Source organism: Photinus pyralis, unplaced genomic scaffold, assembly GCF_008802855.1.
Source record: "Photinus pyralis isolate 1611_PpyrPB1 unplaced genomic scaffold, Ppyr1.3 Ppyr1.4_LG5, whole genome shotgun sequence".
Lineage (NCBI taxonomy): Eukaryota > Metazoa > Arthropoda > Insecta > Coleoptera > Lampyridae > Photinus > Photinus pyralis.
This window is the reverse complement of record NW_022170596.1, coordinates 20200830-20227648: the sequence shown is the minus strand read 5'-3', so window position 1 is coordinate 20227648 and position 26819 is coordinate 20200830. Positions and strand designations below refer to the sequence as shown.

General features: G+C 35.9%; 1 protein-coding gene across 1 annotated transcript in view; it reads right to left on the bottom strand.

Moving 5' to 3' along the window:
• Positions 1-26819, bottom strand: part of LOC116170350 — a 326971-nt gene that overhangs the window by 253420 nt on the left and 46732 nt on the right. Inside the window, exon 2 of the mRNA XM_031486677.1 lies at positions 24328-24358. The gene's annotated coding sequence lies outside the window, so the exon portion shown is untranslated. The remainder of the gene's footprint in view (positions 1-24327; positions 24359-26819) is intronic.

Here is a 26819-nt window from a genome sequence, read left to right as displayed (position 1 = left end):
TTAGGCCTTCGTGGCAAAAGAATTGCTACTTTGAATTGCTATTTTGAATTTCCTTTTGTCTTTGTATTCACGATGAGGTTAGTTTCGAATCATTGGAGGCTACAATTGGCAAACTGTTTGAAACAACCGAAAATTGCAAGATCTATACCTTTGTGTTAACTCAATTATAAAAAATGTACCGATTTAAAAGTTAAATTTGAACAAAAGCATGGAATGTAATGTAAAACAAACCCACAGTGGCGTTTGTATAATCACCCCCTTTGCCAATTGGAGATTTGTATGGATTCATTCCATGTTATTTTACAATGAACGATTTTAGTAACTTTGCCCACAATAGGCATTTAAAGTTCAATTTTCTGATGGCATTGAATTTTTGGAGAATGTTTTCAGAGTACGTAAAAAATCCTCTTACTAAGGCCTTTTGTGCCTCGCCTACGATGATCGAATACGTATTTCGAAGTATAAAACAGGCCAATCGAAAATTAATAAAGATATTCGAGAGACGTTTTGTTTGAACCGCAAGAGTGATCCCGACGGAATGGCGAAGGAATTCAAGTAAATGAGTTTATTTATAGACATACGCGAAATTCTCTACCGATGTGGAAATATCTAATAAAAAAACCACAATACCAAACTAAACCAAGACCGAAAAAAAAAGAAACGAATCTAATCGATTTTGTGTTATTGAAATCGTGTTTTGACGAGCGTAGGGGTATTCTTTTAAACTTTAGTTTAATGATAGTTTGATTGCCGAAATATCCCATCTGTAATGGGGCTCATTTGTTTTAGTATGTACGTTGAGCGCATTTGAACATAAAAACGAACCCAGTCAGAACTATTCTCATACGAAATTACAAAATATACAAAAACAAAGAATTATGTTTCTAAAATTTGATAGTTTGAAGAAGCTGTAATGATTTATTTTCTCCATACGGTTTACTACTTGCCGAAGAACCCCCGTAACCTTTAAAGCGATTTGATAGACGTCCGTTTCTTTGTAAACCGCATCGAAGTACACGTCGATTAAAAGCGTAAGGTAGAACGCGTGGAATTCTAATTGCCATCTTCCCTAATCATATTGATCTCTGACGATTGAATTCTTACTTTAGGAATTTTTAAGTGATTAGCTTGGACGGGATTTTTATCGGGTACCTTATTTAGATAGAGGTTTCGCCTTCATCTATCACTCTTATCGAAGGTAAATTTTGTCATCAAAGAAAAGGGGTTACCATTGATTTTTTTTATGGTTCAAGTTCCAGACACACTTTACGTTACATACCAATTCTTGTCCGACGTTTTGTAACCTTGAATGGAACTCATCATTACGTTACCTGCGGGTGACGACGCCCTTAGCTTATCCCTACATCTGCTGATAGCAAGCGGCATTTTGCTATAGACCCAGTTTCAGAAATACTAAAAGAACTAATAAGAACAGTAAGATTGTGGATTTTGATTGTGATCTGTACCTAATTATTAATGTAACAGCGTTCCTTTGTGAACGTGGCTCTGTGTGGAGCTTTGAGGCAGATGAATTCTATCCTTCAACCGCCACCGGTAAGGGTGGTTGATTATTAAAAGCGTCGTGTCATATTTTTAACCTAATTTTTACGTATTCCCGCAATATCAACTGGTAACCGCTGTATTATTCAGCATTTTTCTTAGGGATTTGCAAAGTATGCGTTTCATATATGCAAAAACTGAAATAGATTGGATATTTTCGACGATATGAGACAGGGAGCGTTTTATATTGTAATTCCACTCAAAATACACTACGGACACGTCGCACATATTTCTAAAAAGTAATTTTGCTTCATAAGCCGTTCTTTTGTTATTAATGCAAGGTATAAACTGCCATTACAGAAGCTTGGGGCAATTATTAATTTACTTGAGTTGGGGGGTGGTTGGCATACGTCCAAAAATATTTTCTATAGTCCTACATAAATTTCACTTAGATACAGCAGATTTAAAGGATATTAGAAATGGAAAGCCTCTTCGAAATTCAATTTCAAATGATCGGTGCGTAAACTCCTTTTTTATCGAGTGAACACGCTACAAAGCTATTAAATTGGACGACGTAGGTATTGAAATGTGGAAGCGCTGCGGATTTGAAGAAATCTACTTTTTTTGCAATTTTGATTGTGCTGGAGAAATTAATATTGCTTCTACTTAATGCAGCTTGTAATTTGTATTTTTGGCTTTCGTACTTGCATGCCTTTCGACGGTAATAATTCCATTTCTAAGATTTATAACGCGAATTTAAAGTGTGTGTTTGCACTCACTTTTTTCTTCGATTCCGTCCATTTGAAAGTCTCATCACGTAAAGAATGATTTCTCTGCACTCGAGATAGGAAACGCAATAATCCCGTGCCTTCGTGCATGCCCTGCGTGCTACATCTCCATATCTAGTTGTTTGAGGTCATACTTCGATACGGTATTAAAGGTAAACTTAGTTTATATTATTTGTCTGAGCAACGGCCTTTTTCATTGGATGCTATGGTTAGCTTTTTTCACTTATTCCAGGACCTTTTTCGTATTTCTCTTTTTTTTTGCTTAAGCACGTTTCAAGGTTTCTGGCCGTCTGGCTATATGATAGTGAGCGTCTTGAATGTGACTGGATTTGCCAGTTAGAAACCAAAATGGTAATTATTTCAAAAGTGGAGACTACATCGTTGGTTGGGTATATTTGAGTTGTACCAAAAAAAATCAGATATTAAATGATTCATTTGGAGGTCGTTCGACAAAGAATACGCGATCGAAAATGTAGCGCTCGACCTGCATAGATTCTCTTCGAAAGCTTCAGTAAGAATGCCGCTCCCCACCCGGTTTTTACTTAAGTACTCGCCGAATCCCAAATACGAAACGACACAAACCAAGCGTTTACACTGTTTTTTTTATATGTCAAGGTATTGCAGAAAATGCCCCCCTCATGTTCCGTAGCGACGGTTTTTAGAACCGGCAACTCTGGAGCGTTTCCATCCTTATTTACTTGAACACTCGTTTCTTATCTTAACGCGCTTTATGTTCTCGAATATTAGTTCTGCTCTCTTTTATCATGAAGGTACACGTATAAAATTTCCTATATCGGCAATTTTGTAAATTTAACGGAAAATCTTCAAGGGACCACCTGTTACAAGTTAAATTTGAATCGATATGAAATCACCGATTTTTTCAAAATATTTTTCAAAGCATTTTGAATGTTTAATAAAATCCGGATTGGTCACCTTTTGCGCTCTGAAGTACTGCCCCAAAATCTCAGTAAACGTTAAACAATTGCAGACTGATGAAGTCAATTAATTCGTCGCGAAACGTGACATATCGAACACGTTCTTGTATAGAACCGGGATTTGAAAAGAAAGGTCATTTAGAACACGTTACATAACGTTAAAGTACACAACAAATTCCCAAAGTCCAACTTTCCTCTTTTGAAGAAGGCGATTGTCGAAGTGAACCTTCACATAGGGATACGATTGTACCCTTTTTAAGAGAAATATAACCTTACATTAGTGTGATCATTACGAGATCAGTTTGTAGCTTGGAAACCGCTGAGAAGAAATGAATGTAAATAATAAAAATTAAAATAATTTATCTCCAGATTTAAAATAAATTAAAGAAGAAATTCAAGAAGATAAAAAAAAAGAAAAAATTAACAGTCTACTAGTCAATTTAGAGAAGTTGCAGGGGGTAGCAAAGTTAATCAACTCCTGAGAGAACGAGAATAAAATTGGAACCTTGAGAAGAAACAAGAAGAGAGAACAGCCAGTTTAGAGCAAGGAAGATTAAAGAAGTTGAAAGAATAAATAAAGAGAAATATTCAACTAGAGTTAGCACAACATTCCAAGTTTATTAAATGAAGAGTAATTTGACGAAGACGAAAAGGTTGAAGAAATAAAAGAATTACCGACACCAAACGAAGAAATTAGTGAAGAAATATTAAGTACTCCAGAAGTTAAGCTTTATGCTACAGAATTTTTGAAGCAGAGAGAAGAATAGCGCAGCGATAACGGTAAGAAAAATTAAAATTAATTATGAAGACAAAGATTTAAAGGAACATTGGAAAGATATGAAGAAAGAAGAATTATTTGAGAAGAAGTTGAAAAGAGATTTCTTTAATTGGAAGAAAAAGGAAGAAAATATAATAGTGTTATATGAGCAATATGAGCATTGTGAAATGAACATTGAAGTGCAAATAGTATGTTATATAGTGTAGTGTGTGGTGTAGATTTTTTTAGAATTTTTAGACATTTTTGAATTTGGAGAAGCTCTCGTTTCTTTCATTTTTGTTTTTCAAATCTCATCAGGTTTTGATTCAAGAAACAGAAAGGGGTACTGTAACGGGCGCATTAGGTTGGATTTAATTTTTTCGATTTTCCCGCAAAAAAAATAATTGCAGTAGAATGTTCGAGCTGTAACAAAAATCATGGTTCTAAAGTAAAAAAACATAACTGGATGATCTAAATCGTCAGTAAATCAGTTTGTAGCGTGGAAAGCGCTAAGCATACGTTTTTGAAATTTCGCGAGTTTTTGAAAACGTCTAGTATTGGTAGCGAAAATGACACCAAGCGGTAGAAAAATTTTGCATCGTCATTTTTGGGAACAATCCGCCATGGTGGGCGTTTAAAATTTTACTCAGTAATTAAGGAGGGATTAGTCCCATTTAAAAAATGAATTAATTAAGCTCTGGGCATCGCAGTAACCAGAGAGGTAAGCTGAATTTTCGGGGTTGCTATTTTTGCGTTCGGGTTATCAATGTTAACAAAGTGTTAGTCAAAAGCAAAAAAAGTAATTGAAGAAAATTTTGTCAGATTTTTTAACCATAAAGGCCTTAAGTGTTGCTTCGCTTTAAAAATTTCCAAAGAGAATTAGTCTAGATTTTTTTATTTACATTTTAATCTCGCCGTCTTCAATTTCGTCTTGATCTCGTCGTGATCTTGTCTTGGATCTCGTCTTGAATATTGTCTTGGATCTCGCCTTGATCTCGTCTTGACCGCGTCTGATCTCTTCTTGATTTTTGTATCTCGTCTTGATTGATTGATTGAGATCGATTTAGAACATTGAGATCGATTGAGATCGACTGAATGGTTGATTAATTGAATTGATTGAAACGACTGAGATCGATTGATCTCGTTTTCTTAGACTTCCAATTCTTATGATTCTTTAGGCCTCCTTAGACTTACTAAGCATCTACGACCCTTTTAGGGGCTCCTTAGTCATTTTTAGCCTCTTTGGGATTTTTAGGCTCATACTCCTTAGATACCTTCAAACTCTGTAACCCCTTCAGGCTTCTTAACATCCGGTTCCGATTCCTTATTTTTAAACATCCTTGTCCTCTTTCGATCTCCTTAGACCAATAGATTCGTTCATCCTTAATTTTTAGACTCTCACAGGTCCTTTAGAGTCCTCCTCAAATTGTGTAGATTTTTATGCCACCTGAAACTCCGATTATCTGCGATTCTTTAAGCTTCTTGCACGCCACATCTAATTGACTGATTACATAACCCAAAAAGCTCATGTTCAAAAACACAAAATACCTCCTGTCATTTCAAAAAAATTCGAATAAAACTAAAATGGAAAAATCAGCTTTAAGATTGTGACGAACTGGCGAAATGGTTTTCAATTTTGGGTTAAGCGGTAGAACAGCATTGAATATTCTTTCACGCTAAACTTCGCCAATTTTTCTTGATGTAAATAAAGTCCTTTATTATTATTATTGATACTTTCAAAGCTAGGTCGCTTAAGTAAATGACCAAAATTATTGCAGTAATTACAGCCTTATCGTTCATTGTACTTATCTGATATTTAGTTCGCTAACGGATGAAATCGAATTAAACTAGTCTGCAAGTGCACCCCAAGATTGCAGGCTTTTCCAACTCGACGCATTTTACATTTTTCCTGCATGTAGATCGAAAATTAATGGCCCGTTAGGTCGCAAATAATTTATCTGAAGTATCGAAATCGTTTAATGGACTTTTGTAGTTAACGTTCCAAGTCGAAATTCCGCTGCGCCGCAACTAAAGTTAAATACCCTGAGAAAGAAGCCCAAAAGAGATCGTAGGACTTGGACTAGTTAAGTGTTTGGTTAAAATTCAGGGTAACTTTTAAGGAATTCTGTCGTGGTGATAGAGAGTTGCAGAAATTATTGTCTATCAAAGTTCTGTATTTCGAGTGTTTAATGGTTCACCTATAACGGAGATCAATATTGGCCGGGATACGTTTCTGAACCCATATATTCAAAAGGCGACAATTCCACACGTCATCGGGAACGTAGGTATTTTCACCCAATTTATAGATTTTTAAAAACTGTTTTTTTTTGTCTTGATATCTATTGCCATGTGACACATGCACGAATTTTTTTTTAATTGCGAATGGAGTACTCGAAATTTAATGCAGTGCTGAACAAATTTTGAAATGTAGTGCAACCAGTGTTATTACGTAATAATAAATTTTGATTTTCTCTTAGAAGGTAGATAAAGGGACGTTTCAATAAATCAGGCGCGTAATTCTTGACAGAACAGCTTCATAGCTCAAACCAGGTATTTTAAAAAAACATTTTTGGCCGTCTTACATCCTTTATGCCTAATTTACACTCTCAAAATGTTAAAGAAATGAAAATAATGGTTTTGCTAAAAACAATATTTTAGTTTTTAACTTTGCCATTTTTCCATTCAGAAATTCTCCTTTCCCTTATTTTCCGAGAATTTGTTTCCAAAAAATATTCTTTTCTTTCTCGGTTCGATATTTCAGTAACCCATTAAAAAACAATGCTCCATAAAATAGGCAGAAAGGGCGATCTTCAATTCCAGTACCAAACACTCGCGGACTTTATAAATTCCACCAAACATAATTTATTGGAAAATTCACCCTCTAATTTTATTGACACTGTAGATTTCAGATGATATGAAATGCTCAAACTGATCTCAAAATTTCTAACTTACCAAGGAAATTTCGAAAAAAAAATGAAATGTAACCTACCGTTACAACTCCAATGCAAGGATAACGCAATGTACTAGAAAAATGTTGATTTTTGCTTCTCCGTAAAGGGGAAGGCATAAATGGGCACCCCCCCCCCCCTTTCTTCCGTTATAATGTTAATGTACTTTAAACCACATGTACATGTGTTGGAATGACTATAATAGTGACTAGTTAATATTTTATTTCAGTGCGTCGCAGTGTTCATTTCTTTGGATGTATCTTAGAAAGGAGTTAAATTAAAACCCCTACATTGAGAAAATGCTGCAATAGATTCTCCCCCACATGGGGACATGATCTTTCGTTTTCAGTTGACAACCATATTTGCATCTAACATTCGTCAAATTTTGTAATTTTGAACTTCCCGCGATCCCTTTGATAAAAAGAGGGAATTTTATCTGAATAACATTTATGCGTATCTCGTCCCCAAAGAGCCGGAGTTACTGGTATGCAAAAAACGTTTTTCGAACATTTCAAATGGACCCTTGATTCTCAGATCAGGTTGTTGCGCAGCGTTTTGTTTTTGCCAAGTCTATAGTAAATCAGTCAATTTCGGGTTTCTGGGGATTTAATTGGTAGAAAGAAATGAATTCTATTGGTGAAACGGATTCGAATGTTCGATGGGCGTAGAAAAATGAAGGTGGTGGTGTCGTGGACAGATTGCCGTGGGACAATATGCTTGAAGCCACGATAGCATTCGCGTCGTACCGTACAAAAAGTGAAACCACATGTAAGTTTGTGCGGGGTAGTTTTTAAAGTTGGTGTCAAAATTTAGATTAAACCACGCACACATTAGATATTGCGCGAAACCATCACCGACGTCAAGTCGGTTGGCAGTGAATCACTGTGGTAAGTTATACATTATACAGGGTACGGAAGTGACGGTTTCAAAATACAAACACCAAAAATTTAAAGTGGTACAAATTGTTTTATTGATTATTACAGAAGGGCGTATATTACTATATTATTGTTGCCGTTTAGTGAAGTGCCATTTGCTTGTATTGGAAAGGTACGATTTTTGTCATTCGAATTTTAAGAAAAACCCTTAAAGAATCGGTCATTGCATGCAATCTGGAAAACAAGCGAACTGTATGTATTTTATGTATGGACTCATCTACTAAAATTTTGTATTTGAATTTAACCCCATTTCGCAGGGGCCAGATTGCGTTTATATGGCCACAGATCGAAATTGCAACTCTCATTTCCATACTATTTGATATCGCAAATACATCGCGTGGACTATCACCTGTTATTGAACACTTTTCCATTCACTTCACGCCCTATAGTTTGCAAATAACTGACACAGATCTTCTCATAGGAAAATCTGTGACAAAATTCATCTCTGAGTAACACTTTTCTGCTATTGTTAATGCCAGTACCTTTTCCGAAACGAACAAGAGAAACGCCTGCTTATATAAATTGAATAAGCATCCTGAAAATTAATGTACCTGGAACGAGAGATCCCTAGATAGTTAGTGTAACATTTTAGTTAGGTAGGGTTCGTGGAATAACACGCAAAAAGAGAAACGAAAAACCCTTCAACACAAGAGATTTGGTATTAATTCATATCCTCGTGTTTTCCAAGCACGTTTCCGCGAAAGTACATCAACGAACGCTTTTAAGGTTTACATTGTCTATTTTTCGGAGTAAAATATCGGGAGAATGTGCGCGCCGCTTACTCCTTAGACATTCCCGTACCAACTTATTATTGCATAATACTATACTCAATCACGCACGGTGACCTGGTTTTATGCATTTCATTCCCCGTAAATTTATTACTACAATAAAAATGAATCAAGAAACCTATTTATATGCTAAATTAAGGGAGAAAACGATCTTCAAGAAATGCACGGCGAATCCATATTTTATCTCATTCCGATTTGTTTATGCTATCTTATAACTTTGCGAGCTTTACGTGATTACAATTCGTGCAGTTCCACTTTCCCCTTCGAGACCTTTATCATGTTTCGTGAATGACATCTCTAAATGAACGGGTTGTCATAAAGACAGCATTTCCATACTAAGCCTTAATAATAGGTAATACGAAGCAGAAATGTGCAAGATGAAGGAAGCGCAGATGACGATGCCTGTGCGCTTCACTCTGTCGCAATAATTGGATTAAATTGAATTGTATATTGTGCACTGTTACCAAAATTGCCAGTAGAAGTATTATTTCGAGAGCATTAGCAAATTGAATCAAACTTCCAAATACGAGCACGGGATACTAATCATATTAACCAGTCGAAAGGGACAACGCACATTTTCATTAAATTTACTCTTGATTTGTATCTGAACTGAAATACAGAAATGAAAACAACTTTAGCAATGTTGACAATCCTTTGTGCCGTAAAATCTGTCAGTGGAGACCGATTAACACATTTTTAACAATTATAAATAGGAAAGACAATGAAATATGTAACTCATTCAAAAATTACCTATTGAAGACTCGTCTATTTGCTGGCCTCGGCTTATGCCTCGACCAGTAAATTCTAGGCTCCTCATAATAGGAACTTTATCTTTCTAGGAACATAATCCAATTTTTCGCCAGTATAGTCTAAGTTGAATGAAACATTGAACCGATATTGAAACGTGCCGTTGAATGTACTCTGCTTTCTGTGCCCGACTGAATGCGCTCTTAGTGTGTTTTGCATAGTTATTATACGATTTAGTTTGCGGAAATGATCACTTTTGCCTTCGTGGTGGGAATGACAGGTTCGTCTTTGCGAATAATGTGATATTGAATTGGAAAATCTAGAGTCATCAGGTTACCGTCCTTTAAATTAATTATTTAAGCGTATTAACGCGAATAGGGGTCGCTAATCTTAATCTAGGTAAGAATCTTGTTATACTGCCATTGTTTACAATATTTTTCATTATTTATATTTAAAAAAAATAGGTTAGTTTATATCACATGTTCCCGGCAAATTTCCAAGTTGATTAATGTATCATCTATTCTCTATTGGAAACCCAGCTATTGGGGTAAGTGGGGTTTATTGTTTCAGCATATGTTTGATTTCCCCATTTTAGTTCCTTACATCTTATCTGCACCGAAACGGTATCGTTAACATCTGAGTAGTCGACAAACTAGTAGCTCGATCTATTAAGACACCTTCAAATTGAGCAAGTGTGGTGGATTCCCATCCATCGTCCGGGATCGCAGTGTTACCTACTTCGAGTTGTCGAAGTTGAGTCTGCCGTTTAAGAACACACAAATGTGGTAACAATTTTTAAATGTAAACCTGCCTTTGTTGTAATGACTTTATATGCGTTGAGCATTCAACATTAATTTAAGCTTACATTCTTTATGTACTTTATTGTGTTGGTTGTATCGTTGCATCTAATTACTGTAGCGGGTATTTCGCTTGCGGGCCTATTGTCCCTATTAATTACTCGATAAAGGTTATTGCATTTATCGATTTGATTACAAAGCTAATTCCGTTACTATATTGGTTCTCTCAAAAGAAGATATTACAGGAACAGCTGTTCTGGTTATTGTTGTAGTGTTATAATCTTGATATTAGGTACTTATATACGGAATGGGTTACTTTAATATTTTGTTATTGAAATTAAATAATTATATGTTAGCTATTGGTGATTATTCAGACAAGAAGCCAGAATCCCCTAGTGCCAGAGCTTTGCAATCTCGCATGGTCCTTCATTTTTATTTTGGCAGGATTTTGTGCCTGTCTGGCGCCCACCCCATACGGGTTTGCAATCGCTCTGGATTGTTTCACTGGGACACCTACTTTTCCCAGGCTAGCTGGTCAGTCCCGTTTCCTATCCCTCAAGTATCGCTACAATATCAAATTCCGTCTAAACGAAAATGTTTCTTTTGAATTTAAATGTAGCAGCACTTTTGCTTTTGGTTTCAGCAAGTACGGTTGTCTTTTGCGTTAATTTTCAAATTCAAGTTTTGCGCTGTAACAAAACGTAAACAATAAAATATAGTAAATTATGTGACCGTCATCTGCGTGTGACTGAGGGATAGGTTACCCTTGAATTTGTCTGTATTGTCTAGTTTCACTATAAGTTTTATGACCATTTGTTTAAGTAACCCAAGATTTACCTTTTGTTAATTTTCAGTTGAGGTTTAAAACTAATTTAGATCAATGAGCGATTTTAATCTTTTAGTGTATGAATCTGCCTTTTTTTAATGTAACTAATACCGGAGTTGTAAAATTCATCTCGAAATACAACTTTAGTCTAAGCGCTACCGTATCCAAAACCTTAGATACATTCTGGATTGGAGAAAGTGCGGCTAATAAACAATACATTTTTTGTACTTGATTTAAGGAACTTCGAGATGTTTCAAAATTGACACATGGGATAGGACGTGGAGTTCCATTTAAATCTACTTGAGTTGCACACCCTTATAATCAGATTAGTTTCACGTCACGTTAAAATTATGCCAAATTCAAGGAATACTCCCTCGGATTGAAGTTTTGCATATTGCAGATACGATGTTGAATGTGCATTTAGCGTTTTACACAGTCTTTCCTTTCCCCCATATTTACCCGCTGTGCACAAATGATTCGGAGTTTTCTTCAGCTCGATTCTTTCTCCGATCAGTTCTAGGAAAAGACGGTAAAAGCTTTCTTTCAAAATGTAGAAACTCTCTGATTCATTTTGCACTTTTGATACACCCTTTCTTCTGACTTTTGCGTTTCAATAACTGTTTTACACCTTTTTGATAGTGATCGTGTTTCCCCGCTTTGTGTTGGCGTGGGAGATTTTGACTTGGTTACAGGACACTATGGACGAAATCGAGACATAAAATAGGCGGATACGGATGAAGATGACAGTATCAAGAAAGAACAAATGCCAGAATTTAAGAAATAAGAACAACAGCAATTGAAGATATAAAACGAAAAAAATGGAAGAGACCAGCAAAGAAGAGAACTTGCGAAAGCGCGAAGGGAATGTGACAACTGGAGGTCACCTTTAAAGAAATTTAAAAAATGCTTAAGAAAAAATTGAATTGAAAAGCTCGAAGAGGACATGTGACTGAGAGCAATTAGAAATCTTGAGTGGTAACGGTAACGAAACATGAGATGAATTTGAAATCTTGAGGGGGTATAAGAAGAAACGAAACTATACGCTATTCAGTTTAATTCTGGGATAATTCGCACAAAACGGAAATAATAAAGATTAAGGCAGTACCTTATTGCTTATATACTCATGTCAAGTTTCATTTGCGTGCAAGCTGGGTTCGGTGTACTGTAAGGTTTTGGAATATAAAATTCGTGCAAACCCTCCCAATGATTCGAATTTCGTACCGAAAAGTCTAGGCTCCAGCAACAAACAAACCGCGAGCTTTTTAAGTAATAAACAGTCGCCAGCCCCAAAAATACAACACGTCGCAATTTTAAAACATTGAGCTGCAATGTCCATTAATAAATGGGAAGTTTTCGATTTGCCACTGTCGCACTGCTCTCTGTAGGTATTTGAATAGATAGCCCAGTCAATCTAGGTTAAATCAAAATTATACCTTTGAAATTTGAACATATCCAAAAACCCCATATGTGCGCAACATACCGCCATTTTTTAAAATTTTAGGTTCTGTCTTTCATGGGTGAAATTTCCGGGTGCAAATATTCCGGGAGCGATTACTCCAAGGACCACATTTTCCCCATTCGCATCTTCCGAAATAAGTGAGAACGTGTAACGTACATTTTAGTTTAAAGATACATAAATGACATCAACGAGAATTCTGTTTCAAGCAATTTGTCTAGGACGAGTTTTCCGATTCGAAAACATTCCCGAGGTTGCAATAGGCTTTTTGCAATAAAGGGATTGGCCCTCCCTTCTTTGAATTGACATATACTAAAAAGAAATTTTTTTAGCAAAACACTTAACTGACCCACGGCTAGCTCCTAACAAACTTTATGATGATGAGCTAATGAAAGTTTCTTTTTGTCCCTTGCTGAAAATAAATTTTAGACACCTGCTTTGCCAATTTGCTTGCTATAGCAAAATTAAAGACAAAATTACCAATTGCCAAAACCAATCATAGATCCAAAACTACCCTTAATTCAATATAACACCTAATAACAGTATACGGAATTTGTTATACAAAATACACCTTATTACTAATCGAGATTCCCTTATCAAATCCAATTCCAATGATTTCATAAATGATAAAGTTTATGTAATCCAAACGGATTCAATTTATCCATAGATTGATATCTTTAAGATACACAACCCTTAATTTTAAAGAAGTAATTACGACTATACCTCATATAAAAATGTCCTTCCGCAGATGACGGTGTTTATACAAATTAACTTGCAGATTGGTTGTCTATGGATACTGTGGAGACTCGTTGCCCTCTGGACGAATTTTGTTCGGATGTTAAACTTCTGTGTTTATAGATTACAAACAAACAAGGTTCTCACGGCAATTTGTTGTTAACGGATTTTAGATGTGCCTGAACCCTTTTCACCGTATGGAGAACACTCGCTGAAAACGCACATGAAAATATTCCGTTTTAAGAATTGCCCGAGATAAACACTTGGTGATGGACCGAATTTTATTATATTTCGAATAGTTCGAATAACAAATATTTGTTAAAATATATATTTAAGTTAAAAATGCAAATATTGCTTTCAGAATTTGAATACGTTAAAGTAATTAAATAGTAAAAACATCGATACTGTTCAACTCTGGCCCAAAGTCGAATGCCCTCAGAAAATCTCTCTTGATTAATCCCTACCTATTCTCTTTTAATTAATTAACGCCCTTTTCAAAATGGCGTCTAGTCCCGAAACTGAACCATTTTAAAAGCAAATCAGAATCGCTTTATGCCCGGAAGAGCATTCGTTGAAATCCCATGTGCTCAATTTTTTGCGGAATTACATTCTTACGATACAGATTACTTAATCCTGATTCTTCGGTTTGAAGCACTCAAAAGTAGAAATTATCTACTAATACCGCCGACATGTTGGAGCTAACGATTTTCGGAACTCCTTATGACGTCAACGCGCTATAGAATTTAAATACTCAGGAAAAAATGATCGCTAACTTTAAATGGAAACTTCGAACATTCGTACAGATTTACATTTACCAAAACTTTGAAATTACGAAACCCCGGCGCACCTCTAAAAACCTCCAAAATGTCAACTTCATAACAAATGCAAAAAAATAATTCCAAATTAAAAGCTACCGTTACAAGGTTCCGACGTCCCGTTCACCCGCAATTCGCAGTTTGGTGGATTTTGCTAAAAACTCTCCACAAAATTGTACTCAATTTTTGCAGCACTTCTCGAGCTTCTATTGGCGACACGAGAAAGAGAAACCGCGATTAGAGCTCAAAGAAACTTTTGCGCAACCAAAGTCGCCTACCCTTCAAATACGAGCGCCTTGCAAAATATGGTTAATTACGCCCCTTGGATAAAAAACAACATTCCGTCACGCAGGAGTTCCGCCCGTCTACAAGATCTTTTCGACAACACCAATTTAAAAACAATCGGACCAAAACCGTAGAAGAAAATAGGACAAAACTGAATAATCACCACGTTAGTTTAACACATTGGAGGATAGCATGTCGCTGGCCACACATACTATAGCCTCGTCCCTAAAGTTGTTCATTACACGGCTCATTACACTCCTCGTCTTCTGTGTTCTGCTACGAGCCCGCGCTTGCTGCCAGTCAGCCAGTCAGCCAGCCAGGCAGCCGGCCGGTCACTGGCCAAAGTGGGACTAAAAGCTACCTTTTTACAAATAAATTTGCAAAAATGCGCTAAAAAAGCGCATCATTATGATACTTGGGAATGTGGAAGTGTCTCATTATCAATACTGGTTTTCTTTCGGAACTCATTTTTTTTTAATGACTTAATAAAAGGAGGATAAATAAATTTCTGTTTGACCCCTAGAGCTACAACGTGTGTTGAGTTTGCTTCTATTAGAACCACGTTAAAATTTCAGTAAAATATCTCTATAAGTATGTTGATATTGAGCAGTCCACAACTTCCTTGGGTCCTTAATTTTTAGCATGGGGACGCTTATGCTTTCTCCCAATCATTCGATCGCTCGCTCGCTCGATAGCTTCATGTAAATCGATTTAAAAGAGAACGACTGGACGGATTACGATGAAATTTGGTGGATTCCGTATCCAATTTGTAGATCGGCGTTCATGAATTGGAAATGTAGGCCAAAGAATAAGAAAGGCCGTTTTGAAATCTCTGTTAGGTATGAACCGAACTGCATGAAATTCAGACCGGGAATAACTTTGCGCGATATAATATGCAATGCTAAAAGTTGAGCAAATTTATTTGTATAAAGATAGCTTTTAATCTCACTCTGTCAGCTGGCGAGATGGTTGGCAGCAAATGGGAGCCCGTAAAACAACGCTTGTAAAAAGATGAAGAGTGCACGTGTATCTACCGGGTCCGTGTAATTAACAACCTTAGGGACGGGGCTACATTATGTGGGGTCTACGACATCTGGGCGCCACCCGAGCGTGGTTTACTAACGTGGTGATTTTTCAGTTTTTTCCTATCTTCTTCTAGAGTTTTGGTCCGATGGTTTTCAAACTGGTGTCGCCGGAAAGATCTTGTAAACGCGCACAACTCCTGCGTGATGTAATTTTGTTTTTTTTTCTACTAAGGGCAAAATAAACCGCCTTTTGTAAGGTGCGCGTCTTCGAGGAGTAATCAACTTCGGACCGCTGCGAATGTAGTCACACGGATTCTTCAAGCGGCCTCTCTTCCGCGTGTTGCCAAGAAAAGCTCGAGCTATTTATTTTTTTATTTATATATATTTTCCACCAGAATGGCGCATTTATATGTGGGGGCGTTAAAAGCGGTTACCGACAAAGGAAATGTAGTAGACCCCCGACAAAATCACAAATGGTAGAATCAAAACTTCAGCCATGAATTGCGGGGGTACGAGGCGTCGGAAATGGGTACCGGCAGAGGGAATGTGGTAGCCCCCGACAAGATCTTACTGATGGTGGAGTCAAAACTGGCTAATAGAATACTGATCTGTCACACAAAAATGCGCTGAAGTCTTTTCGATCTCACACGAGGACTTTGATAGTTTTTTTTCATCTCGGCCATTAGGAAACGGAATGCATGAAATTCAAACTGGACATGGTTTTAGTAATATAATTCGAATGCCCAAAGTTGAGCCTAATCGACTCAACATTCACAGTGCCTTTTTGTCATTTCGACCATTTATGAACCGAATTGCATGAAATTCAAACTGGGCATAGACAATACCATATTAAAATGTAATGTCATCGCTTTAGCACTTTTATTATGTATTGTCAGGGCTTAACTCGTGCATGTTCTAGTGTTAGCATATTTAAATGATGTCTTTATCCAAGAACAAATCCCGCCAGGGTTCGAGCTCTAACCAAGAAGCCGCGGGCGACATCCATTGTACCTTCGGTTCTCAAGATTTCTGCAATAAAAGAGGTCTGGAATGAGAGAGGTCGGATTCCAGGCTTTTTATTTACATTTCCCCATTGAACTGAAAAATCTTTGCTTCAGACTTGCTGTATGCAGTATTCATTTCAAAATATGTACTCAAGTATATCCATTAGGACTTAATTGAAGTAATGTGCACTCTAAATAGGGTGTAAGGGCGTAAGGCGCAAAAAGTTAAAGATAAAATCTTTTTTAGCTAACTGAACAAATACGTTTTGTATTGAAGCATAGTACGTCGTACGAGCACATTCACCTGCCAATTTGAACATACATCAAGGGCAGGAAAATGATCGCTATCTCGCCTTTGAAACAAGCGGCTGAGAACGAAAAGAGGAAATATCATGAAAATCACATTTCATAATATTGACGTCAAAGGTACCCGGAAAGTGCAATTTACAGTCGTTCCAATCACTTCGTTATTATGACACAATATGCAAAGCTCGAGATTTGATCATTCCAAACAGTAAGAACTATCAATTTTCACTATGACATTCACGCCAGTTCCATACGGCTCTCATTCCCACGACTAAATTTTATTCAGGCTAACTAAACAGCGCATTATTTCAATTTGAATTACACAAAAAGACAAATGATCTAAATGCTCGGCATTCTATTAATCACGGCTGAAAAACTCAGCCCATTCGACATCTGGACCCGTCATCCAAATAAATAGAATGTCAAAATAATCCGGAGACAGTTTTTTTAGTAAATGGGCTTGTTAACAAGAAAATTTTACCAAAAACGTGTAAGGCCCTTTTATGAATTATGAATTCGACCTAGAGGCCCAGATAAAGTGTGAACTAACAAAGCTTTTGTGCGTAAACAACTTAGGTAGTAAATAACAACTTTATACTCGTATCTGGGTGATTGTTGTCCTATAGGCGCACTTCTGAAAAGCTTCTGATAAATCTTTTGAATTTCAAATTCACTTGCGGCTGAGCAGGTTTATGATGGAATGGAAACGTGCCTAGCTAATTTATTATGCAAGATACTAAAACTTCTTTACCGTTGCGTGGGCTTATCTTTTAAGTTTTATGCATTTTCCACCGGATTTCCATATACTAAACGAATTTTCCAATGTTAGTTTCACGTTTAACACAAATTGTTCGCTAAGTGCACCCTTAATTATCACGAAAAATGAGATTCCAACTAAATCTCACCAATCATTAAAATAGCACTTCTCATTAGCACTTGAATAATAAATCTGAATAGAAGGTCAGTGAGATAGGAGAAAAGGTGGCCAGTATTCATTATCTAGAATGTGCTGGTATCGTACGGCAAGTAACAAAACGTGATTAAAGGAAACTCTTCAACATTTTTTAATTCATACAATATAGCCGAGATACTCACTTCAAAATGAGTAGAGAGGTGAGAGAGAATGTTTTGACTACGGTGACATCATGCCATTGATAAACTTACGCACGTCGGTAACTGGATACTTTTGATACAACGATCGTCTAAATATAGTTTTCAGATGAATATCCGACTTAATGTTTTAACAAGTTATAAGTTCTTAATTCAATAATAATAACAGCGTTGTTGCAGAACGTAAAAGGTCAATTATTGGATACAAGATAATTAGACAACAATATGCTATGATAATATGATAAAGGGTCCGTTCACTTAGCCAAAAATGAACTAATTTTTTTTACGTATTGTTACGTATTCGCACCGTTTGTGCCTTTTTGGTTTTGGAGATAATAGGACAAATCAAATGGGGGCAACTTAAATCGTTATTTTTTTGTTATTTGTGACATTTTCAACTAACTACATACGAAATTAGATCATTCACTAGTAGGCGAGAGACACTTAGTAACCCCAAGGCCCATTCTTCAAACGAGTACCTATAACTTTTATTTGAAAAGTTATTTTAAAATTTTGTTCCTTAACTCATCTAGTATGTACACAACCAATTTCGTGCAATTCTCTCCATTTTCGTTGTCCGGCCAAGATTTGCAGTGGAACTTTTTTTCGAATTTTCAAAAACTAATTCCAGATTCGTGATTTTTATGTTCAAAAACCGCCAGGCACCAAATTTCGTCGAAGCAGGGGTGCGCCCTTCCGTGATAGGAAATTTGAAATTTTTTTTCAAAATCGGAAAGGGCATACCCGAAAACCTAATTAAAAACGTGTCACTTATCATTGTAACTGTTGTGTAGTGATTGTTTCAGGTACGGTGAAAATTTTTTTGCGGTTTTAGGTCACTAAGTAGGTCTATTTTAAGAATCTGCAAAAAATACAAAAATTAAATTTTTTAAAAATATGGGCATGTAGCACATCGATTTTAGGGTTTTGAAGTTTTCTGAATTTAAATTTTTAGTTAAAAATGTTTTTGGGGGCATTTTGGAGGAGTGGGGGTGTTTTTAAGGGGTGGGTTTTTTATATATTTGTTACATCGATTTATATGTTTTTATGGATAAGGATCCCGAATTCCATATCAAAATGGAGGTACAGCAAGTTATTCAATGTTAAAAAAGTAGAACGACGCCGACAGACGGCCCGAAAATAACATAAAACGCGCGGTACGCCTCGCCCGCACTGCACGACATCATTTTAATAAAAAGATAATAATTTTGACGCTATCTTGTATATCTTTCTAGGATTTATTCAAAAATCATACTTTGACATCAAAATTGTAATCTCCACCCCAAGAAACTTATAAAAAGACGTATTGCACTTGTTATAATTATTATCTTTTTATTAAAATGATGTCGTGCAGCGCGGGCGAGGCGTACCGCGCGTTTTATGTTATTTTCGGGCCGTCTGTCGGCGTCGTTCTACTTTTTTAACATTGAATAACTTGCCGTACCTCCATTTTGATATGGAATTCGGGATCCTTATCCATAAAAACATATAAATCGATGTACGACAAGTTAATATTGAAAAAATATAAAAACCAACCCCTTAAAAACACCACCCCAATCCGCCAAAACGCCCCCAAAAATATTTTTAACTAAAAATTTAAATTCAGAAGGCTTAAAAACCCTAAAATCGATGTGTTATATGCCCATATTTTTGAAAACTTTAATTTTTGTATTTTTTTGGCCGCCATCTTGAATTTCTCAAAATGCTCAAGGGTGTCAAGGTGGCATTCTCAAAGTAGACATCCTTACGAACAAAAAACCGTCAAAAAACCTTCACCGTACTTCACTTCCAGGTTAAGCTAAAAATCCCAGTTTGGCGCCAATTAATATAGTTTGCGTTGAGCAGTTTGTTGCTGCCCTTTCTTCCAGTAAGACAACACAAAAGTAACTGGTGATTGCTGAGAAAAAAATTAAAGAACTCCAAATTTCACCACTTCTTTGGGGGTGGCTCCCAAACGAAACACGTTTGACCCTCGGTTTATTTGAAAAAAAGTGCTTATCTTGAACCCCTCGGCCCTCTATCACCCAATTTTCACCCTGTATAACCAACTTTAAATGACATCCTTACCTTTCCATGTCTGTATATATTAGAAGTTTTAGTTTTTGTTAAGATGAATTCAGATATTTTCAATCGTCTGAACGTTAATCATCAATACAACACAAGGTATGGTCATAAGCTGCAGTATGAAAGACATAATCTGAAAAAGTATAAACAAGTATAAATTGTGCACAACTCTTGTACAGATAAAGCGCATTTTTTAACCGAAATAGCTTTTGTTTTGACATCACTAATTGATATATTTCTTGCAGACATCTCAATCGCCCTTTGTGAGTACCACGAACTTATAAGTTAAGATGGACTGTTATTGCTGAATTGACAAATGACACCTACATGGGGGCCGCCATGATGTGCACTCACATGGCGCGAAATTCAAATCAACTAATAAACAAGCATTAAAACCCAACATTAACCTCACATTTTCTAAATAAATTACTGTGACACATGTCATTTTCCAAGGCTGCAATAGTCTCAAAACTTGAGCACTAGGAAAATTCCCCTACAAAATAACTAGAATGTGCACATCATGGCGGCGCCCCTGCTAGGGCCATTTCTACCTCTATGCAACTGTTTGATCAGCGGTCCATCTTAATTTATAAGTTTGTGTGAGTACCCTCTTCCGACAATCCGATCTTGAGGTATAAGGGAATATACCTGATCACGATAAGAGGTTGAGGAGGAGGGCTATGATTGGTAGAAATTAATTCCTTTCGTTGAGACTCTTCATTAGAGTATCATGATGAAGGATAAAACCAGTTCCCCCCCCCCCCCCCACTGATCTCGAAAATGAGGCGCCCGGAAAAGCTATAGTTTGTACAAATCAGTTTCTTTTGATGAGACCTAAGCGTTCACTTAGCCCCAGGCTTAGCCCCCATTTGATTTTTCCTATTATCTCCGAAACCAAAAAGGCACAAACGATGAGTATGAAAGCACGATTAAACACAATCGAAGTACTACGCAATACCGTCGATGAACTATCAAAAAGTTTAATTTTTGGGAGGGCTAAGCGTTCACTTAGCCCCCATTTGATTTTTTCGATTATCTCCAAAACCAAAAAAGCACAAACGGTGCGCATAAATGCACAATTGAGGCACAATACATAAAAAAAATTGGTTCATTTTTGGGCTAATGGGGGGCTAAGTGAACGGACCCTATGATAAATGTATGTTCTCTTGATTTATTTTTTGACGGTAAAAAACATTCCATTGAATGCGATTGACGACTGCGTCTTTTCTCTTGCTATGGAAATTCATAATAGCTTTGAAATTTCTTATTCGATCCGTAAACTCGAGAACTTAAGCCGTTCTCTGCATACGACTAGGAAAGCGCTTCAATAGAAATTATATGGGTCGAATAGCGTGTCTAGGTGTGGGACTTAGTATAACATTTTGAGTAAATTGGATTCTATACCGTGTTGTTAGGTGCCGATGTAAAGATAAAGGACACATCTATGCCTCTATTGTATTGTAACAGATTTTTGATTTAATACTCGAATTTTGCATAAATAATTGTAGAAGTACTTGATATTTATGGTATTTTCAGGTGCCGTAATTATTAATATTTAAAAATATCAAAAACAAAAATATGTTACAAGAGAGACGTAGAAAAAGGTTTAGAAGCAAACGTGTCGGCATGGCGTTTTCGAGTCTTCGTTTCGTAAAAGTGCAATACAATTTCTTTCATGAAGCAGATTTAAAAAACCTTTCATTTCACATCATAATAGATTATATTGCACTTCTCTCATTTGAATTTTAAAGTTGTTGTTTAAAGTAGTACTTAATTCCAAATTTTGTCTCAAAAACATGTTATTTTATTTGTGCATTTATATACGGAAACAGCAATTAAACAATATCTGTAAATGCTCGCACAACTGAGACTGACAGTATATTGCATATTCTGAAATATCCCAAAACTTTGTCTATAGGTACAATAATAGTAAAGTTTAATTTCGATCTTAAAGTCTACATAAGGTAAGATCGTTGGAATCAAGATTTACTTGTAAGTTGATAACTTTGACGTCATTTCCTAAGAGGTGTGCAAATAATAACATGTATTACGTAAGCATAAGTTTGTAAATACAGAGATAATATTGCATTGCAATACGATCTTCACCTGCTGTTATAACTCCCACGCAGTCTACGAGATAAGTACGCGAAAGTAGCGTCATCTAAAGAAATCTAATCACTTTGATTCAGTTGAGTAGGTGGTATAAACCCTCGATTAAAATTTAGTTACTTTTAATAAGCGGAGTTTGTCCCAGAGGGCAACCTACGGAGAAACTCCGTTAAAGTGGACCCTTCAAAAAGCATTGCGTTGTCTTTCTATTCAGATTTTTATTCAATGCCTTAACTGACTGTCTCGTAATACCTTATTGAATAGTAGGGTCCGTTACAAAACGGAAATAGGTATAGATCGAAACCTCGGTAACGTAAATAAGCTTTTCCACAGTAGATATCAGAATAAGATTTTTCAACATGATGCGTTTAAATTATAACGTCATAAAGTTCCAAATCGTTTGTAAATCTTACGAAGACGATAATGCAGGCACGCTTTCAACGTGTTACGTTAAAAGCATTCGGAAAGCTCATCGCTTATTTGTAGCGCACAAACACCTTCCATAATTCTGTTTATAAGCCCTTTTAGCAATGATATTCTGCATACTTCCAATAATATAAGACCCTTTCCGCCCTTAATAACTAGATAACCTAAATCGATATCCATTCACGCGTAAAAAGTAATAAAGTGCGAATGTTTGCATTCCCATATACCCACCGATACCCTAAATTAGAAATTTTCAGCGAGATTACGTTAATTTATGTACTTGGAGAAATGCTTATGCTCTTGTAACCCCCTTTATCTACCTACGTAAGCGATTACATTAAACGAAGCCGGCATATTCTCCGGAAAGTGAATAAAATCTTGGATAGCATCCCCTTATATTGCTGTTTTAGTATCTTTCTAAATGCGCTCTCGGATTTACTTACACAATATGAAATTCTTAGGAGGCGCCGTGACACTAAAATTCTGCTATCGAGATTTTTATCTTTCATTAAAATTTTGAATTGTCGATATTCTTTGTGTTTGATGTAGGAGGAAGTCACGGTGGCGCCCCTGTAGACATATCCAAAGATGTAATTTGATTGCACCCTTCACCTGTCATATTTTGAAGCTTCAAATAAAAAATAAATCTCGATTTCATTTTATTGATATCAAAAAAAAAATGAGACGCCCTCACGATGGATTTGAACCCCCATATCCTACCGTACGAAATTACCCTTAAGGTGTAATCGTCTCATTTTGAAATAGCCGTGATTACATAATGTAATGGTTTAAGAAAGGGCTTTGTCGAGACAGATACAAATTTTATTTTCTTATTTAAATTTTTCTTATGATTACGAGTACTAAAACTGTAATTCCCGAGGTAATTCCTATACCGTGGCCCTCTTTCTCTTCTAATTAATCCCTACTTAAACCCACAATAAGAATAAAAAATGTGGCAATTTTATACAAAAACACCTTCCAGCTAACAAAGAATTGGACTCATTTATTGAAAATTTTCATGTAAACTAACAAACCAATTTCTAAAGGAAGAAAGCTTCAAAATTGCTTCAAAATGAGTTTAAACAATTGTTTTTATATAATACAATTCGGCTCCATTCTGGATTCAGCCAATTTACAATTTACATTCAATACAATTTAATGCAATTTCTTAAAGAGATTCGATCGCTATTTTTATACAAATCACAAATTTTACGTTACCTTAATTAGAGCGGATTCTGGAGGGTACAAAACAATACGACCTTTCTCGAATCTCGGGAAGAACAACTGCCGAAGTTATCTAGATTTTTTAAGACTACCTTTTTGTATGCAAATGATCGCGCAACGAATAACTATAATTCAATCCGCAACACGCCGTACCACTAATTTTCGCGGTTTTTCAAATTATTTAGATTGACCGGCAATTTTTCGCAATTTTTTAAAAATATGGTTTCTTTGACTTAAGCTCGATGACGACTCAAGACAAAATTACTCTCAATCACCTTGTAACAGATGGTTGCTTAGCCGTTTTTAAAAATTTGGTTTTGAATGTGTGATTGTGTATTAGGTTAAACATAAAAAAAATGTACACATATACCGCTTCATAGAGAACGTGAACAAAAGTACGTCAGGAGCTAACAATACACGCATTTGAACCGGCTGACGGTTGAGGTCAATGCGTTCAAAATGGAAACTCCGTTCCGGTTTTTCTAGCGGGCGAGATTCAAATAGCGAGAAAACTGGGAGAGCGATGATTCTAAGCTGATTTGCACGTATCAATTTGGGCACGGTAATTATTATTCTTGGTTTATTTTAAGTGAAAACGAAATGTTTTCGTTTAACTTCAAGGGTGACCATGTACAAATACCGATGCGTGAAAGTCACTCGGCGTAGCATAATATTTTACTATTGACACAAAAGCGCACCGAGTTAAATACTGAAAGCCAAAAAATGAATAAATATAAAGTTACTCACCATTAATTTCGCTCGTATCGCATGGACGAATCTGAAAAATAATAAACTCATTAAAATCGTTCCCACGGGAGCCTTAAATTAATCTATCTAAGGATAATACAAGTAACTAATAAGTCTTTTGGGGAAATACCGGGAAAACTTTAATACAAGGGTCGTTTCAAACTTAACACTTAAGTGAAACTGTTAAAACCTCGCTGATAGTCAACAGAATTGCGGATGAAAATAAACCCCTAAACACTTAAACAAACTTTCAAGTTCGTAAACAAAGTTTGGTAGTATTACTACGTTATAAAAATTTGTCTATGAGTGGGACGTGTCTCATCGATCATTCCTGGGATGAAATTTGATGAACGCGACTTGTTATATCGTTTCATGATGCAATAGAGAAAATTGGATGACCTTTTATTTTACGTAAACATCTCATTTCAAAAACCATTATGTACTTTATTGAAAGAACAACACCAATTTAAGAACAAAACATTCTACTTCCAATAAAGATCAGGACAAACAAATGGAACGTAAATAAGAAAAAGCTTTTTTATTTTCATTTTCAAGGCGTAGCCAGATTCGTCAACATATTGCGTAGGCGTATATTTATTTTTAAATTTCAAATTATTTCTTTAATACGGACTTTACACTTTATAAATTTGAAATCGAAAAGTGTAAAATTGGAATTCAAATAAGATATTCGAAAAAGTGGACATGTTCAGTTTTGTCATGAACAGAATTGTCGAAGACGATATTGTTAAAACCGTTCTAATTTCTGTCACGCAATACCGGATGCCGTCTCGTGTAGGGCAGTTCAGTTAAATCTGGACTGCGGTGCTAAGGGTTGCTGGTTCGAATTCGGGTTCGGGCATGGATATTTGTAAATGTATAGTGGGTTGGGTTGGTAGAGCCACCTGAAACCCCGCCCACTCAAAAATAAATGTAACATAAATAAAAAATAAAAACGAAAAGTTTGACTTTTTGAGACGTTATCAGATCTTACTACCGATATAACATTAAAAAAAGATCAAAACTGCCTATTTTAGATATTGTTACGTAGAATCCAGTCGCATAGTAAAAAAAAACCTTTAAACCACCGTTTCTGAGGTTTGACCCGAGGTTGGTATTTTTTAAATTTTTCTAATTACATTAATGTATCACAACCTGTATTGTTTTAATTTGAGCGATGAAAATCAATAAAACCTTATTTTTTACTCTTTTTAAATAGTAGGCCATGGATACATCGAGATTTTGATTTGTAAGATTTGTTTATTGTATCCATGGTAACTAAGGCAGCCGATATAAATCAATAAAAATGGTTGGCGGTAGAAACATGTCATTTCAAAATTTTGAAAAATATAACAATATAATTTTAAACAAGTTGTAAATCAGCATATGCATGATTAAAGCGCATTTTTGGTCATGCAGGTCAGTATTTTATTAGCGAAGTTTAAAATTATCGATCTCACGAGTAATTTTGGCTGCGTTAAATAATTAATTTTATTTAATTTCAATTGAGGGTACGTCTTCATTTTGTAAAACAAATCACAAAGTAAATAATAAGTTTTTATACTGGTAGCGCTATCTAACGGTAAAATTATAGCACCTCCGAAACCCATATCGAATTTATTTTCATCAATTATCGATCTCACAAGTAATCTAACTCAAAATAGACTAGTGCCTGCACATCTACACTATAGCAGAAAGCTTTTAGTGAAAATTTGAATTCTCTAGCTATTGTAGTTGTGGAGATCTCACGCGGACAGCCGGCCTGCCAGCAATAACGAATATAATAGCGTATTTTTGTCAAAAATGCGCTAAAAATATAGGATGATGCAATCACGAAAAAGAATTCAAAAAATTGTACGTTAAAGTGTACAGAGTGTTGCATTTAAAAGATACCAAGTTCGGGTCAAATCTCAGAAACGGTGATGGACCATTGTAATTTGTTACTACGTCACTACTAGATTCTACGTAAAAATATCTAAAATAGGCAGTTTATCTTTTAACGACCCATACGTTAGTAAGGGAGGTATTGCATCGGGGTAAAAAATGACCCCCCCCCCACTGTTTTTACGGAAATACACGTTTTGAGGTACCAGGAATCCGAATCAAACAAAATTTCCATGTTAGTATGTCTGTGGGTCTGTCTGTACTCTCATTTCCGGGAACCAAATTTGGTACCCATATTTTTAGTTAGACATAAAAAAGGTCTGTATTTTTTCGTGTTATTTTTTTTATTATGTGACCCCCAACTATATGTGGAAATCTTAAAATGGCCCTTGATGATAAAATGAGTTTGACATGCCTGCTGTATTTTCAGCAAGAAAACTTAACAGAGCACAACAAAAACAGAATATCCCGTATTTATGTTGAGTCGCTTTTGACAAATTTCCGGTTTGAAATGAAATTAAGCCAATGGCAAATTTATAATGTAAACGTTTATACTAAATTTCAATTCCACTTTGAAGTTGAATACAAACGAAGCTTGACGCTTAAAATGC